This window comes from Anguilla rostrata, chromosome 6 (genome assembly GCF_018555375.3).
Source record: "Anguilla rostrata isolate EN2019 chromosome 6, ASM1855537v3, whole genome shotgun sequence".
Taxonomy (NCBI): domain Eukaryota; kingdom Metazoa; phylum Chordata; class Actinopteri; order Anguilliformes; family Anguillidae; genus Anguilla; species Anguilla rostrata.
In genome coordinates, this window is record NC_057938.1 from 37,513,666 (window position 1) to 37,529,416 (window position 15,751).

Consider the following 15,751-nt stretch of genomic DNA (forward strand, 5'->3'; position numbering starts at 1 on the left):
GGATTGGGATATCTTCAAGAAAGAAAGCCTCCGGTTCTTGAAGGGATGAAGGAAGTGGAACTTCCCATAAAGGTCCAATGATGTTTAGATCTGGTGATTGTGGAGGCCATGGAAGCCATTTTGACTTTATTCTGGTGTTCATGAACCCGCTCTCAAACTTGTTTAGCAATGTGTATATTTGCACCACAGCGTGCACCTGGTCTTGTAAAAAGGCTTCATATTGCTTGGCTGTTACAAGAGCATGGAGAGCGGTCAGCAAATCCAAAGACCCCTATTAGATGTCCATACTATTACAGACCCACAGCCCTGTTTTACAGTTGGCAACAGACATTGCGGATTGCCAGTTTACATTGACTTTCTCCAAACGTAAACCTATCCAGATGAAGTAAATTATGACTCATCTGTCAGGACTCGTGGGGGGTACGGACCCAAAAGCAGAGGGAAAAAAACACAAATCCAAAATGGGAGGGGAACAAAAGACTTTACTGACAAAAAGGCAAACAAACAGGGAACAGAAAAGGCCACGATGGGCAAAAACACAAACTCAAAAAATATCTAAATAAAACAGAAAACAAGAGGAACTCACAAACACGGGCAGGGCAGAACACGGTCAGGGCAGAACACAGGCAGGCAGAGCACAAGGGCATTTCAAACAAACACAAGTCAGGAACAAACACAAGGAACCAGCACCCGAGTCAAGGGAACAAATAACTTAAATAGACAGGGGGTAACAAGACACAGGTGAACTCAAAAAACAATCAAACCAAAAAAGGAGGGGATAAGAAGACACAGGTGGGAACAATGATAGAATCACGAGACAATTGGAAACAATCATACAATTAACAGGGGGGAGCAGGACACAAAACAGAAGTGCCGCCATCTGGCGGCCCAACAAGGGAAACACAGACAGGAAAACACAGAACCATGACATCATCAGAACATGTACATTTTTTTCTTGCTCGTGGTCCATGTTTCCTGCTCCTTACAGTACACCTGGTTCTGTATCTTTGTGCATTAGCCTTGCATACAATTAGGCTCCCAATATTAGCTGTATCATAAATTGCAGGTTTGTGAAGCTCACAAAGCTGCAATTTATGACAGGGCTGACATTTGGAACGCAATTGTAATTGGGAATTGACCCATTCCATGCCCCGTCTATGCTTGGTTACTGTTGCTACATTGGTCAAGCTTTCTGGCAAATGGCCAGGGTCATTCAGTTTAATCAGCTACCACAAGAAACAGTTTATCAATTTTGGGGATTAGGTAACATATCAATTAGAAGCCAACACCAAGGCACTGTTCCTGGGTACCTACTTACCTGTAGGTTTTTGCTCTTGTTGAGCTGCTAATTAGCAGAGTCAGGTGTTCTAAATTAGGGTTGAAATTAAAATCTCCATCAGGGCTGGTGACCACAGCTTCAGAAGAATTGAAAGTGAAAGTGACAGTAAGTGAAATGACTTGAAGAAATTATAGAGTAATTTTGTTTTGGGATTCAGAAATAGATTTCTTTTTTAAAAATATATATGTATAGCTACACTATTAGGGTATCAGGCATTGCTTTAACCCCAGGCACATCTTTAAAACGTGTTTGGTGGCTTAAAATACAAAATATGCCTGTAGGAAACAATGATGCGGCTGCTGAAATCCTGAAAGCTTGACCAAGGTCACGGTGGATAGCCAAGCTGTTATTGGAGGGCCAAGAAAATAAGATGGGGCTTTGGATCAGTCAACTGCTGCTTTGTGAAGCTCAGAAGGTGCAGTTGGTGTTGAGTCTCGGTCTCAGAACGATTGTTGATTGAAATTTCTGGTCATTTTTGAGGCTGCCGTTTTGGTGTTTATAGGAAATATCCTGTTGAGCATTCATCTGCCCTTGTCAGTAGGTTTAAGCTTGTAACCACTGTTTGTCTTTGTCGATGCAGTTTAATCATATTTTCATCACTTTTGACTTTGTTCCCCTTGCCACATGAAATCAATTTGTAGTTTTTGTGACCAATGCACCTGCAATTTGGATACTATGGCTTTGGTAGTTGCCTCATGTTGCTTTGGAAATTCAGTGATGATTGTGCTGACGTTTTTATTGCTGACACCTATGACTCACCTGTGCAGTTGCCTTTGAAATTGTAATTTTGTTACTTCAGACTTCAGTTGAAAAATTTGAATGAGTTTTTTCCGTTTTTGTCCATCTTCTGAACACCCATATAGACACACACACACAGAGAGACACACACACACACATGCAGTGAGCTCAATAATGTTTGGGACAAAGCCATATGGCTTCCATGATTTTCATTGGCATAACTCTGAAAAACACCAGAAAGAGACTCCAAAGGCAATCAGAAGCCTAGAATCAAGACTAGATATTGAAAGCTCTCTTATACCTGCACTAAGAAGTAATTGCACACAGCTGACTAATTAGATACACCTGTGAAGATATATATATATATATATATATATATATGTGTATATATATATACTGTATATACTGTATAATTTATTTATACTTTTATTTATATTTCCCAATCACACTTATTGATGGTCATTTCCATTAAATCTGCTATTGATTTGATAGCAGCGCTCAGGGTGGGACCACACCACACCAGCACAGGCAGTGAACCACCAAAATACTTAACATTCATTGCATGTCTTTGACTGTGATTTTCTACTCTGAAAATATATTTTTGAGGACAACTGTTAGCCTAACAATTCAATTAAAAAAAAATAATTTATGCATTTTAAAGATATATTATATATCTTATATCAGCGTATATGTCCCATAGAAAGAACTAAGCATATTTATTCATTCAATTCATAGAAATGGATCTCAGACGCTGTCCAAATGAATGGTTCTTTGCTGTTTCAAAGACAATTTCGTAAATGTAAAATCCGCAAATAATATTATTTAATCTCCTGATTTTACTCCCTGAAGACATCACAGGCCCTCAGTTTAAATCTAAAAACGAATCATTTAGATGGATTATCATGAGAACCTTGGGGTTACAGAAAAGTCAGCCAATCACAGAGTTGTGACCAGGGACAAATGTCCATCATTTATCCACACATATCACCTGATAGCTTTTTTGCACTCACAGTTGCTCTTACAGTTTTCTCTCCCGAGTATTTTTTTTTTTTTTTAAAGAATGCCAGTCTGTCCTCTTTATGTATTTTTCCACTTTATTCTGACAGGCGGAAATCAAAGAAGGTTATGGATAGAGATGGGATCACAGTGCCATGGCAGGAAATCACACCCCCAGTCGCACAGGCCGATCCATATATGAGCTGAAAGCCGGCCACCATAGAGACTGCACCGCACAGTCTCCCCTTTACCTCATATCTGCAGTCACTCCTCCAATGCACTCACCCATGAACCAGTGCCTGTTTTACACTTCTACAGTACATAGTACATCACATAGCACTACAGGAGTGCTTGCACTAGATCAGAGGTGGCAAAACTACATCCTGGTGAGCTGCAGGGTGACCAATGATGGGTGAAAGCTAGTTGTATCCCGCCACTGTTGATCGATTGTGGCAACTGCCTGCCCATGGCATCTTAAAGGGTAGAGGCTGTTTAGGCAAAACCATCTCTGTCAGTGCAACATCCGTGAAGGCTTACAGAGGAGATGAACTAATACCAAATCCAAGACAGAGAATGGCTGTACATTACACTTCTTGAAAGTACACAGGCCCACAGTCTCTGGAATATTCTGAGAGCAAGCTCATCCCCTACTCCTTTTACTTCCTACCATCTAAGGTCTCACATATTCAAAGGCTATTTGAAGAGTTAAGTTCTGAGTTTCAACCCACATATGATTTTTACATTCACGCCATGTCCCATCAGTTCTCTCCCATTAGCATTTTCGGTGTGAGTTAATATATCATGTAGGTTTCCGCTGAGCTGACAATAACACCACCTATCCTGGTTCTAGGAAGAACAGTGGGAAATTCTGTACAAGCCTAAGGATATAATTGAAACACATGGCGTGTCCTGTGCCAATGAGACTAAAGTGATGTTACATTAAGGATCAGAAGCATAGCATTTTTGAGTGGGAGCCGGCTAAGCCAATTTGTTTCTCTGCCTCCACTCGCTTTAAGACTGTGCATGGCTCTAAAATGGAGACTTATTAACAACATATTTAATGAGCAAGTAACAAAAGCAAAATGAGCTGTAGTTCTCAAAGTCAGACTACTTGATGATTTATGTTATTTTTAACATTTTATCAAAAAAAAAAAAAAAACAAGAAGAAAAATCTTTCCTGCTTAACCAAGAGACCCATCTAGTTACAGTCAGAATGTGATATCATATAGACCTCAACCTGTTGAAGTTCTGTCAGTCCTTGTGTTGTGCCAGAATGCTCCAGTGGTGTAACGAACAGGCTGTACTGCATGAATGCTGCAGGTTTGAATCCAATGTAGCATGTCTGCTATAGGGTGTCCTGCTCCTATGCTGTAAAGTCAGTTCCTCTCACAATCTCAGGTCACAGGCTTAGCTGCAGTGGATGAGTGCCTTTTACAAGGTTGCTGATGGAGAGAGGAAGTGAAGTGGTCATAAGCCAGGCCACAGTGGAGTCCTGTGTTGAGTTATAGTACAGACACCTTTGTCTTTTCTTTATTACTTAAGTCCCTCTTACTGTGTGAAGGATGAGCTCAGTGTGCATATTTGGGTACTATTTCAAGTACCTTTGGTTCTGTCTGCCAGTAGTCTCGCTTGTCCCCGGTCACCAAGGCTGTGTTTCCCCTCGAATCCTCGCTCTGCAGGTTTTTTCGCCCCGCAGGTTCTCTTCTGCATGTTTGAAGTGTCAATTTAAGCGCGACAGGAGAAGTGCTGGAGGTAGAGCTCTCACCTGACTCAACAGGCAGTTCCTGATTTCGCGCAGCAGCTGCCAGTTCAATCTCCAGCCTAGGAGATCGGCTCCCGCTCTCGCTCGTCCCTCACTCTCCCCCCGCGCAGGTGATACGCTGGCTGGGGATGATGGCGATGCCGCAGGAGAAATTGTGAGCTCGCTGTCCTGTGCCGGCGCACCTTGTTGAGCCGCCCTGAGGAGCTGGATGGGTGGGAGACTGTCATGGAGCATTCTGAAAGAATAAACAGAGAACGTTCAAGAAATTCTGTATTTAAAAAAAAAAACCCTTCCGTATTTATTTAGCATAGCTCTTACTGAAAAGCGCTTCTCTATATAAATGCTCTTCTCCACTGGAACGTTTGCTGGAGCTACACATAAGCAAATTAAGAAACCAATTAAATAGCTTATTCTCAAGGAGGCTTTTAGCACAGATTGGCGCACCCACGCCATAACCATAACCAGAATAATAATAATAATAATCTTAACCAAATCCAAAGCACTAACTGAGTCCCGTGCAAACAAGGCTGTGTTCAGTTACAACAGATGCACTTTTTGTGTTCCAGTGACGTCCTCTGTCTCTTCTCCTGGTCCTTGCTCTTTCGTCTCATGATTTATGGAAATTGTTTTCATGTTTCTTTTTTTTTTTTTTATCCCCTGGCGCCATGTCAAAATGCATTATATTACTGCTTAAGCTACTCAAAAGCTTCCAGGCTTCCTCCATATCCATTAGATGGTGAAGAGGAAATTTCCACATACGTATATAATCCACTTCTACGTGTATTTCACCATTCATTTTCCAGAAAGTGCTTATGTCTCATATTCCTTTGTTTTCTTTTTTGTTCATGGTTACATCAGTCCCGTTTCAGGTTTTAATGCTCCAAAGTAGCTGCATAATTGCCTTTTGTTTGACTTTAAAATCTGCAGTGGTTTTGATGCATAAGAACAACTGGTTGAACATGTGTGCATGAACATGGATGTAGATCAATGTGCCAATTAAAAGATGAATTAATATTGGAAGAACTGTGTGTATCAGAATGAATGTGTGCTTCCCACATTACAACATTACATTACAGGCATTTAGCAGACACTCTTATCCAGAGCGACGTACACAACTTTTACATAGCATTTTACATTGTATCCATTTATACAGCTGGATATATACTGAAGCAATTTCGGTTAAGTACCTTGCTTAAGGGTACAACGGCAGTGTCCTTACACGGGAATCGAACCTGCGACCTTTCGGTTACAAGCCCAGTTCCTTACCCACTGTGCTACACTGCCGCCCAACAGTAAAGAAGAATCTGAACCAAGAAGCAATTTAAAGGTAAATAATTGACGGCATGCAGAGGACAAACATGTACCATGTGCTCAAAGTACAGGCACAGAGAATGTAAGCGCACCATCCAGCCAGTTTAATCCAGTAAAAGCCGGGGCACCACTTCAGCTATGTCACCAAAAGAAAGTAGAGCAGAGTTAATGTGGGTCTAATGAGGGCTTGCATTTATTAACCTCACAAAAGAAGGAGGTGGAGGAGGAGTGGGCAGCTGTACAACTCCTCTACAGATCTGTTTTCCTTCTTCTTCTTCTTCTACTCCCTCACTTGCACTTCCCTGGCCTGAGTAAAAGTTCATCAATCTTCTGTGGGGCCTCCAAATTGCTCTGATTAATACAGTGCTAAATAACCCATTAGTGCCAATCAGCTGGGAAAAGATACAATGTTAGGATAACATTATTAATACTTCATAAAAAATTAAGAAAGACATGACTCTTCCTTAAAAATACGTTGTTTTAATTTTTGATATGCTGAATGTTGGAAATTGGAAGTGGATACTGAATATTGAAAGTATTGGGGTGAAATTAAGAAACAGGATAGGGATTCCAAATAAAGAAATACCACAGATGTATTCAGCACTGATGTTATACATGCATACACCACACAAGTGCGTATGGCTCTGTTACTAACATTGCCAGCTACACACCTGCCTTCCATCCATTATCTATACTCGCTTATCCTGGACAGCGTCGGGTGGTGCTGGAGCCTATCCCAGCATGCATTGGGCTAGAGGCAGGAATACACCCTGGATAGGCCGCCAACCTATCACAGGGCACACTACCTGCATGCCTTTGGAGGAAACCCTTGCGGACACAGGGAGAACATGCAAACTCCACACAGAAAGGCCCAGGCCGGATTCAAACCCAGGACCTTTCTGCTATGAGGCAACAATGCTACCCAATGTACAAGCGCGCCACCATAGACCTGCCCGATAACTACAATTACAATCACAATACCACTCTATGTATCCCTTTTTACGGCAGGGGCCTCAAACTGAAAGCCTGGAGATCCACTGGGTTTGCTGGTTTTTGGACATGTTCCTACACTTGAGTGCCTAATTGGCTAAAGAGTCTGCACCCCTGACTAAAATGGCTGCTGGTTGAAGCAAAATCACAAAAACCAGCAGAGACTGCAGCACTCCAGGACTGGAGTCTGAGACCCCTGCCTTAGGGCGATTACAGTAAATAGGGCTACAGAGCACATAGGCAACAAACATTATGAAGAACAAACATGGACATTTTCCTGCTAAAATATCAATTAATACAGTCACGTTTGACCTTCCTGACAGAGGGAATCAAGTTTCTGTCCAATATGTCTTGGTGCTTGTTGGAGTTCATGATTCCATTCACCCTAACAACAGCATCAGGACCAACAGATGATAAAAAATCACCACTCTAGGTATGATGTCCTTTTAATCTAAGTGTCCTCCTCCTAATTCCAAATAGACCATGACTGCTTAGCTAAAATTCATATTGGTCTCATTTGACCATAACACCTAACACCTAGTGGTTCTAACACCATTTAAAACTCACCTGATACCCTCAGCAGGAGCTTTTTTCTGGCCTCCTGTAAAAAAAAAAAATTAGCATGGGGTTTCCATTTGACGGTAGTTAGAGACCTTGACCTAATAGTGGAAAGTGGTATCTTTAGTTTTTTATTTATTTGGTTGTACCATCTCCTGACTTGTGAAGGTCAACAGCTCTTTGTCTTGTTTCTTCAGAGAGTTCTTTGCCTTTCCCCATGGCGATGAATGGCACAGATGATTTTATATGTGTATTATTTCATTTTACCCCAGTGAAACAGGAAACTGTGGTCACAATGCAGAACTCAATGCAGTTCCCCAAGATTATCTTTAAAAAGTGGCATGTTTTGTTAGATTTTATTCAAAAGAATGATAAGGGGTATGAATAACTGAAAAATATTATCTGTTTAACAAAATCATCAATCAAAATCATGGATCATTTTTCCATTCCTTTGAGCATACAATATAAGTAATTACCTGCATGTTTTATTTTGTATAACCATCTATGCTTGTGAATTGCACACACCGGTGTAAAATTTAATTCCACACACACACAGAATAGGCCCAATTCAGTTGCAACTCTTGATTTTATTCTGCGAAGATACGTGAAAGTTCCTTGCATACTTTCAGCATTGCTGCTGACCCGCCAATGATCCAAATCGTGGTGGCACCACCACAGAAAGAAATGACTGCCTCCATGCAGCTAAAGGGAATAATGGTGGGATTACCTTTAAAAAGATCAGTCTGCAATATTTCCTCCTCCTTTCTTTAACAAACGGGCTACAGGCATTTTAGAATCGTTTCAACCTTTAAAGAGTGTCTCCAGTGTGAGCCAGGAAATTTGAAAAACATGGCCTCAGCAGTACACCCGGAACTGCTGAACCCCTGAAAGACCCAAAAGAGATGTGTAGAGACATGACAGCAGCCCGACGGTGTCAGGACACCCCTGTCAAACCTGAAGAGACAATTTAATCCAGCGAATCCCACAACTATATACAGTGAGCTCCATCATTTTTGGGACAAAGACATATTTTTTCTTGATTTGGTTTTCATGCCACATTGTGTGTGTAATGAAACAATTCACACGTGGTTTCAGTGCAGATTTTCAACTTTTATTAAAGGGTATTTTTATACATTTTTGTTTCACCGTGTAGACATTATGGGACTTTTTATGCATAGTCCCCCAATTTGAGGGCACCACATTGTTTCGGCCAAGTGGATTCACAGGTGTTCCTGATTACTCAGGTGCATGCAATTGCCTCTTTAGTGCAAGCCCGAGAGAGCTTTCCGTAGCTAGTCTTGATTCTAGACTTTTGATTGCCTTTGCAGTCTGTTATTGGCGTTGACAACGGGAGGACCAAAGTTATGCTAATAAAAGCTGAGGAAGCCATTATGAGGCTGAGAAATAAGGAAAAAACAGAGACATTTACCAAACATTAGGCTTACCAAAATCAACTGTTTGGAACATCATTAAGAAGAAAGAGCACTAGTGAGCTCAGTAATTGCAAAGGGCCTGGTAGGCTATGGAAGAGCTCTACAGTTGATGACAGAAGAACTCTCACCATAATGAAGAAAAACCTGAAAAAAAGTGCTATAATTTCTACATGGTGAAACCTATGTATATAAAAACACCCTTAAATAAAAGCTGAGAACATGTAGTTTAACCAAATGTGAATTGTTTGATTACAAATCTAAAATGGAATGGAATACAAAGCCAGATAAAGAAAGAAATATGTCTCTGTCCCACACATTATGAAACTGTTTTTCCATTACATGCAATACTTCATACAGTACTTCACAATGATGTTGGAGCTGTGAAGTAAAACAAAATTTTCCAATGTTTTTGCTAAATAATCAAACAGCCAGGTCAGAAAAAGATAAACATCCCATCCGTAATGAAATCCTTCAACCCAAATTATGGCAGTAGACATCATAAAACACTACCTTCAATCTGTCTTGAATAACTCTCTTATTTCTGAATGCAGGATCATTTTCTTTTTTGCATCTATCAAATACGTCAAATTGGCTGTCAAGATTTGCATTTTAAAACCACTACTACTTTTTGCTAAATGTCAGCTGTTTCGTCAGCAACAGTAGTAGCTGCTGAAAACACAGTGAGCACAGAGCACTCTGCACTACATTTCTGATAGTTCAGAAACATGCCTCAGAAGTAAACATTATCTGTAAAACGTCCGCTTCATGCCATTCTTCATTCTAATAATGAAGATGATGGTTCAGAAGGTTAAGCACCATACTGAGAATTTTCCACTGAAAGCAACAGCAAGGCTTTTTATTCATTTAGTTTTATAGGAATTCAGGGCTGTGGTCCAGATGTACTGTGTATACCAGTCGTTTGAAATGAATAGAAACTGAATTTCAACAAAATTGTCCCCATATTCTTAGAAGTGTTTTTCCCTTGCAAGATACTCTGTATTCATGTTAGATAAGCCCCATTCACATCGGGAAATGCATAATCATAATTATTAGGTAATTATAGATGGCTCGGATTATCTACAAATTTGAAATGCCCAGTTGTGTAAATGACTGTCATTACTGCAGCATCCTTTGATATTTCAGGAGCATACGCAAAAACCTGCATATTCTTTAAGGTTCCCGCTTCCACATCTTTTCCATTTGCAGTCCACCAGCTTGTGTGCCGTAAGGCTATATTCCATGTGCAAGTAGTGCAGACACAAGACAGACTGCAGTTCAGTCAGAGGAGGTTCAAACACATAATACGGTTGAGAAAACCCACTCACCTGACACCTTCTCTCTCTGGATGACATCAATGTATGTTCAAGTAAATGTATGTATCAAGTAAAGCTTGTACCAAATCAAAAATGTATGAACAAGCAAAACGACTGAAGCAGCACTGTGAGGCTAGTTTTTTTTTTACAAGTTAAAGCTACATTTGTATACATTCAACCTTTGAAATTCAATGCATACATACACATACACACACACAGTCCCGTACTGCTATCCTTATGAGGACTTCATTGACTACATTTATTCCGTAACCTCTAACCCTAACCCCAACCCCAACCACTACATGCCTAACCTTAACCCTAACCTTAACCTAATTGTAACCCTAACCCTAAGTCCTAACCCTAAAACAGCCTCTTGATCTTATAGGGACCAGCAAAAGGTCCCCACAAAGATAAATTTTCCTCTTTCTATCTTTCTATCCTTGTGAGGATTTTGGTTCCCACAAAGATAGTATTACAAGCACACACACACACACACACACACACACACACGTGCACATGCACACGCACACAGTCAGCTCCCAAAAATGAACCAAATCAAGGAAGCTTGTATTAATTGCAACTATGAGTTAAGGAAGCACGGACAATCTTCATAAAAGCTAACTTTTGTCAAAAACAAGTGCCAAAATAGTTTCAGTTCCAAAAAGAGACCAGTGAGGCACAAAACGAAATCTGGCATCACATGCCACAGCTTCCTGACACCTCTGATTTACTTACGGAAGCATTCTCGGGTGAACTCACTTTCAGAGCCAAACATTTGACAATCGTTTATTTATTTAGCCTATAACACCCCCATTCTTAAGTTGGGCTTATGTTTACACTCAAAAGTATGAAAGATTGACAATGTTGACGAGATTAATTGTATAGGTGGATTTCAGATCAGGAGATGAGAAAGAGGATGAACAGAAAGACAAAGGTGAGCAGGGGTAGAGGATGACAGTCAGATACTGCATGATTCGTGACAGTCACTGAGATTATGATCTGTGTAGTCTGTGTTTGGCTGGTGCATTCTGTGGTTGTCTAGTCTGTGGTGCTGAAACCACAGAGGTGTCCATGGTGCTGAAGTAGTTGAACTGCCAGCTGCTCTGAAGGGGCAGAGATGTCAATAGAGAGAAGGAGGGAAAAAGCAGTGGAGCTGATCATGGTGCTGAAACGGTCTTGATAATACAGTGGAGTTAACAATGGTGTTTACATGGCGGAGGGGTCTGGCTTCTTTCCAGCTGAAGCAGGGTGTATTTTCCCTTCCCAGTGTGAGCCCTACTCTTTAAAACATAGCCTGCTAGAGACTGTTTTCCTAAAGGAGTTTACCCAGGAAATGCGCTATACATCTGTTCCTCCGTGCAACTAATCCTATTTAGGCTTCTGCAAAGTTTCCACTTTCCTTTTCCACCTGTTCTTGATGTTTCCTTGGGGTCCTGATTATGATCGATGCAGTGGCTGACCTGCTTATGGTTTCTGCTATGGATTTAATTTAATCACAGCTGGCTAGAAGCAGAACGGGTCTCATTTCTCAATGTTCCTGGCTCATTTTTTATTTTTTTATTTTATCTCGCTAGCTGCAATGAGTTTGAAAGGGGGCGGTGGAATTTTCTCTAGGCTTTATAACATCGCAGTTGCTGAACAGCAGGCTATAAAGAGGGTTGGTCTTGTGCCCCATTGTGCTAGTATCTGATCGATCAGGAGGATGCATGGCACTTTGCCTAGACTACCTCTCTTAAGATGAACATATGTGCACAGCTCACCCATGAGACACCATGGAATGCCTAAACAACGCATGAATCAGCATAGCTGTATTGACTATGCTAATGTGTGGAATCCCAGCCCTTCCACCTGGAGGGAATTGGCATAGATGGATAAAGCATGTGAAGGGAGCTGGAATTACATTCATGCATATTTCCAGCATCAGTCGTGCTGAGCAATAAGCAAAGTGCAATCCCTTCTTTTTTTAGCAGTAATAGCAAAGGCAGTGCTTCTCAATTAAGACCACTGCTGACTGTCCCACAAGTAGAATGTGTTCAATTGTAGTCACAACAGAAGAAAGTTAGGCTGTCATGGCATTAACATACTCAGCAACAATGTGCAACTCTTTGAATCCATTATTACCACACAGTGATTCTGTAGCAGTCTACAGCAAGTATTCCACTCCACTCCTGGAGGGCCATAGCGTCTGCTGGTTTTTCATGTATTTCGGCCCTTAAGTTCTTAATTTAAGTAATTGATTGGCTAAAGATGCCTCACACCTTAGTTCCAAGGCCTACATTGGCTACCGATTGAAAAGAGGCTATCAAAACCTGTGACCACTGTGGCCCTGCAGGACTACCATGTAGGCGTATTATTGTTTTAACAAGACTAGGAAACCTAGTATATGGCTGGACCTAACACACGTGATCAGGCCGACCAATGGTGTAACTTCATAACTCGGCCGACCAATGGGGTAACATAATCACTCAGTCACTCAGTCACTCAGTCAGTCACAGACATTTGCGTTTGTAGGGCTGGCCCCGCTGCTGCGGTCGAGCCAAAAATTATTGTGTTGATGAAAACTCATTTTGCCGTTTTCTAAATAGTATTGAATGGTTCAGACCTCCGACATCACTTCATTTCTGAGTTATTTTAAAATTTGCCCTTTGTTACTATCCAATGAGCAACATACATTGGGGGAAGTGTGGATCATACACATTTTTTACATCATTAACAACCTATTATCCCTTCTATTGAGAAATGCGAACTGAAAGAGTGAAAATGCTATGTAAGTGTCCAAGAGAATGGCAGCACTGTCTGCTCATTGGTCAGAGGGTTTGGCTCACAGAGCATCACAGGCCGAAACAAAATTAATTGACAGAATTCTCAACACAGGAGGAAATGCCCGTGGGTCAATTCTTGGGGGGGACCCTCCCCCATGTAGCACTTATGTGATTAAGGAACTTCCCTGGTAGCCAGAAGGTAACCATAGGTTGATTATCTTGTCAGTCACGGCTACTGCCCCTGTGAGAAATTGAAGAAACACATGTTCAGCTGTATATGGTTTTTAATTATATATAAAAACATGTCATGATATTTAATGGCCGAATAAGTCATGCTTCCAATGTTGTAGACAAACGTTTTTTTTTTAAATATATACTGTGTTTGAAAGAGTGAATGAATGCAAATCTCCTTGCAAGAAGGACTGGAGTTGTAATGCAGTGCTTGGACAAAATAAAGTGTGGTTCAGATGTTGGTATATCAATATTCAATCACAGAACCTACATGTACAAATTAACCCCCTGTCCCTCTCAGTCTGTTAATTATAAAATGTTTATAATTGGCCACCAGTCTCTAATTAAAAGTGACTGTAAAGGGGCTGAAAATAGTTAAAATAACCATTAATTATCACAGAGGGATTTAACCACTACACATCCACCAAATATCAATTCAAAGTAAAGTCAATAATAATAATAGCAAACATTTCAAGTCGGACTTAAAATCTGGATTGAAAAAAAAACCTATGGGTGTGGTGGGGACCGCCCGGCCTACCAACCTCCCCCCTCAACTCTTCCCAAAATATACCAGCCACAAGTAAATGAACACACGTGGCTAGCATGGCTACATCTATCTATAGAGAATGACAGAGGGCTTCATGGCTGCGAGTGCAATCAGGCAAATACAGCCATATATGTACGAGCCAGAACAGGAGCCTCAACCAGCTCAACTGGAAACAGCCCCAGCAACAATTTGGAGGAATTTGGCCAAGCCAATAAGTCTCTGGTTATAATTTTGAAAGTTGTCCAATTCTGTGAAATGGTCACTGCACAAGCGGGTGTTCATGCCAGTGCAGCCACAGCTTTTCAAAAACAGCACCCATTTTTTCTGAATTGGATCATTCTTAGGAAACTGAAAAAATGACACCATAATGTTGCTCTCAACCTTATCCTCTATGTTTGTGCATCCATGGAGTGCACATGCACGGGTGAATTTGGCATGCTTGCAATGCAAAGGGAGGCTTGGCAATGAAACAAAACAAAATAAGGATAACAAAATGAAAACTAAAGCTCTATAGCTGTAGGAGTAATACAACTAGCCTAGCTAGCCAGGCAGCTAGGTAGCACCACCACAAAGGGATGGAGAAGGGTTGAGAAAGAGTTGGTTGGAGAAGAAGGGACACCGAGCAGAAAAATAGCAAAATAACTACAGCTAACTATTACAAATCCCTATTGATAATCTGGACAATGATTCTCTTTGGCTAAAAAGTGTAGTTTTTTTTAAATGATACCATAAATCTGAGGATAAAATTTTTTAAATATATTTTTTTTACATTCAACTGATATGCAAAACACATCGTTTGGAGAGAGAGGTTTTGTAGTTGTTTGCTCATGAGAAGATACAATTTTTTCTCTATGGGAAATCCCATTGTTTCAAAAAACCTCCTAGGCACAGTCACTTTTTTTGCCGTGAGCGGGACTTAAAAACTATAATTTTATTTGCCTCAAACAATGGAAAGAGATATGCAATGAGAATAAAACATTTATTGACCATAATGCCAGGTCCTTCATAATGTCATGATGGAGCTAGACCCAATAGCTCAGAGCTCGTTAAAACATTGAACTATCCCCATATAGGAATAGATGGAAATTATTAGACTGATATAAGTCAAAATTTCAATGCAGTTGATTAAGCTCCCGAAGCTTAATACATACCATAATAAGCCCATACCATGTAATCTTAAGCTATTCGCATATTTACCTTCGCAATCACTTAAAATGGTCATTGGGATGATAAGAACATAACCAAAATATCCACCCCGGATTGTCACAAAACAAAAAAACAACTTAATTCAGGCCCACAATGTGTCGATAAACAACAAATGTCCTCATTTCGAAAGCTAACAGCCTTTCGGTGGACCTCGAGCTGCCCGTCCGAAGATTAATTACTGCAGACACGCATCTAAACTCAGCCAGTCCGTAATTAAACAATGCTGTGACATTTACACAACCTATTCAAAGGTGCCTTTGCTCTCCTCCTAATCTGATTGCCTGGCAGGTTAGCAAACTAAATGCACTCGGCCACTGAGGGAAGTGACCGTGCCGACGGCACTGGCTAAACCTTTAATCTCTCGCAACTTCACTCCACCGGCTCGTGGATGATGACCCTTCGAGGCCACCGCAATGTGCACTGAATCACGAAGTTTAGGAGGGGCTCTCACCTTTTCAACGGTGAGAAGTATATGGATGGAGCCATCTCTCTGACCAGCTCGGGGCGACAGGCTGAACAGGAAAAGGGTTTTGTAACATTTTCTCTGTTCTCTCCTTGCATCATA

At 40.9% G+C, this 15,751-nt stretch overlaps 1 protein-coding gene across 1 annotated transcript in view; it reads right to left on the reverse strand.

Annotated features, from left to right (window-relative positions):
- Window positions 1-15,751, reverse strand: part of LOC135257062 (disheveled-associated activator of morphogenesis 1-like) — a 198,417-nt gene that overhangs the window by 105,654 nt on the left and 77,012 nt on the right. The window lies entirely within an intron of this gene.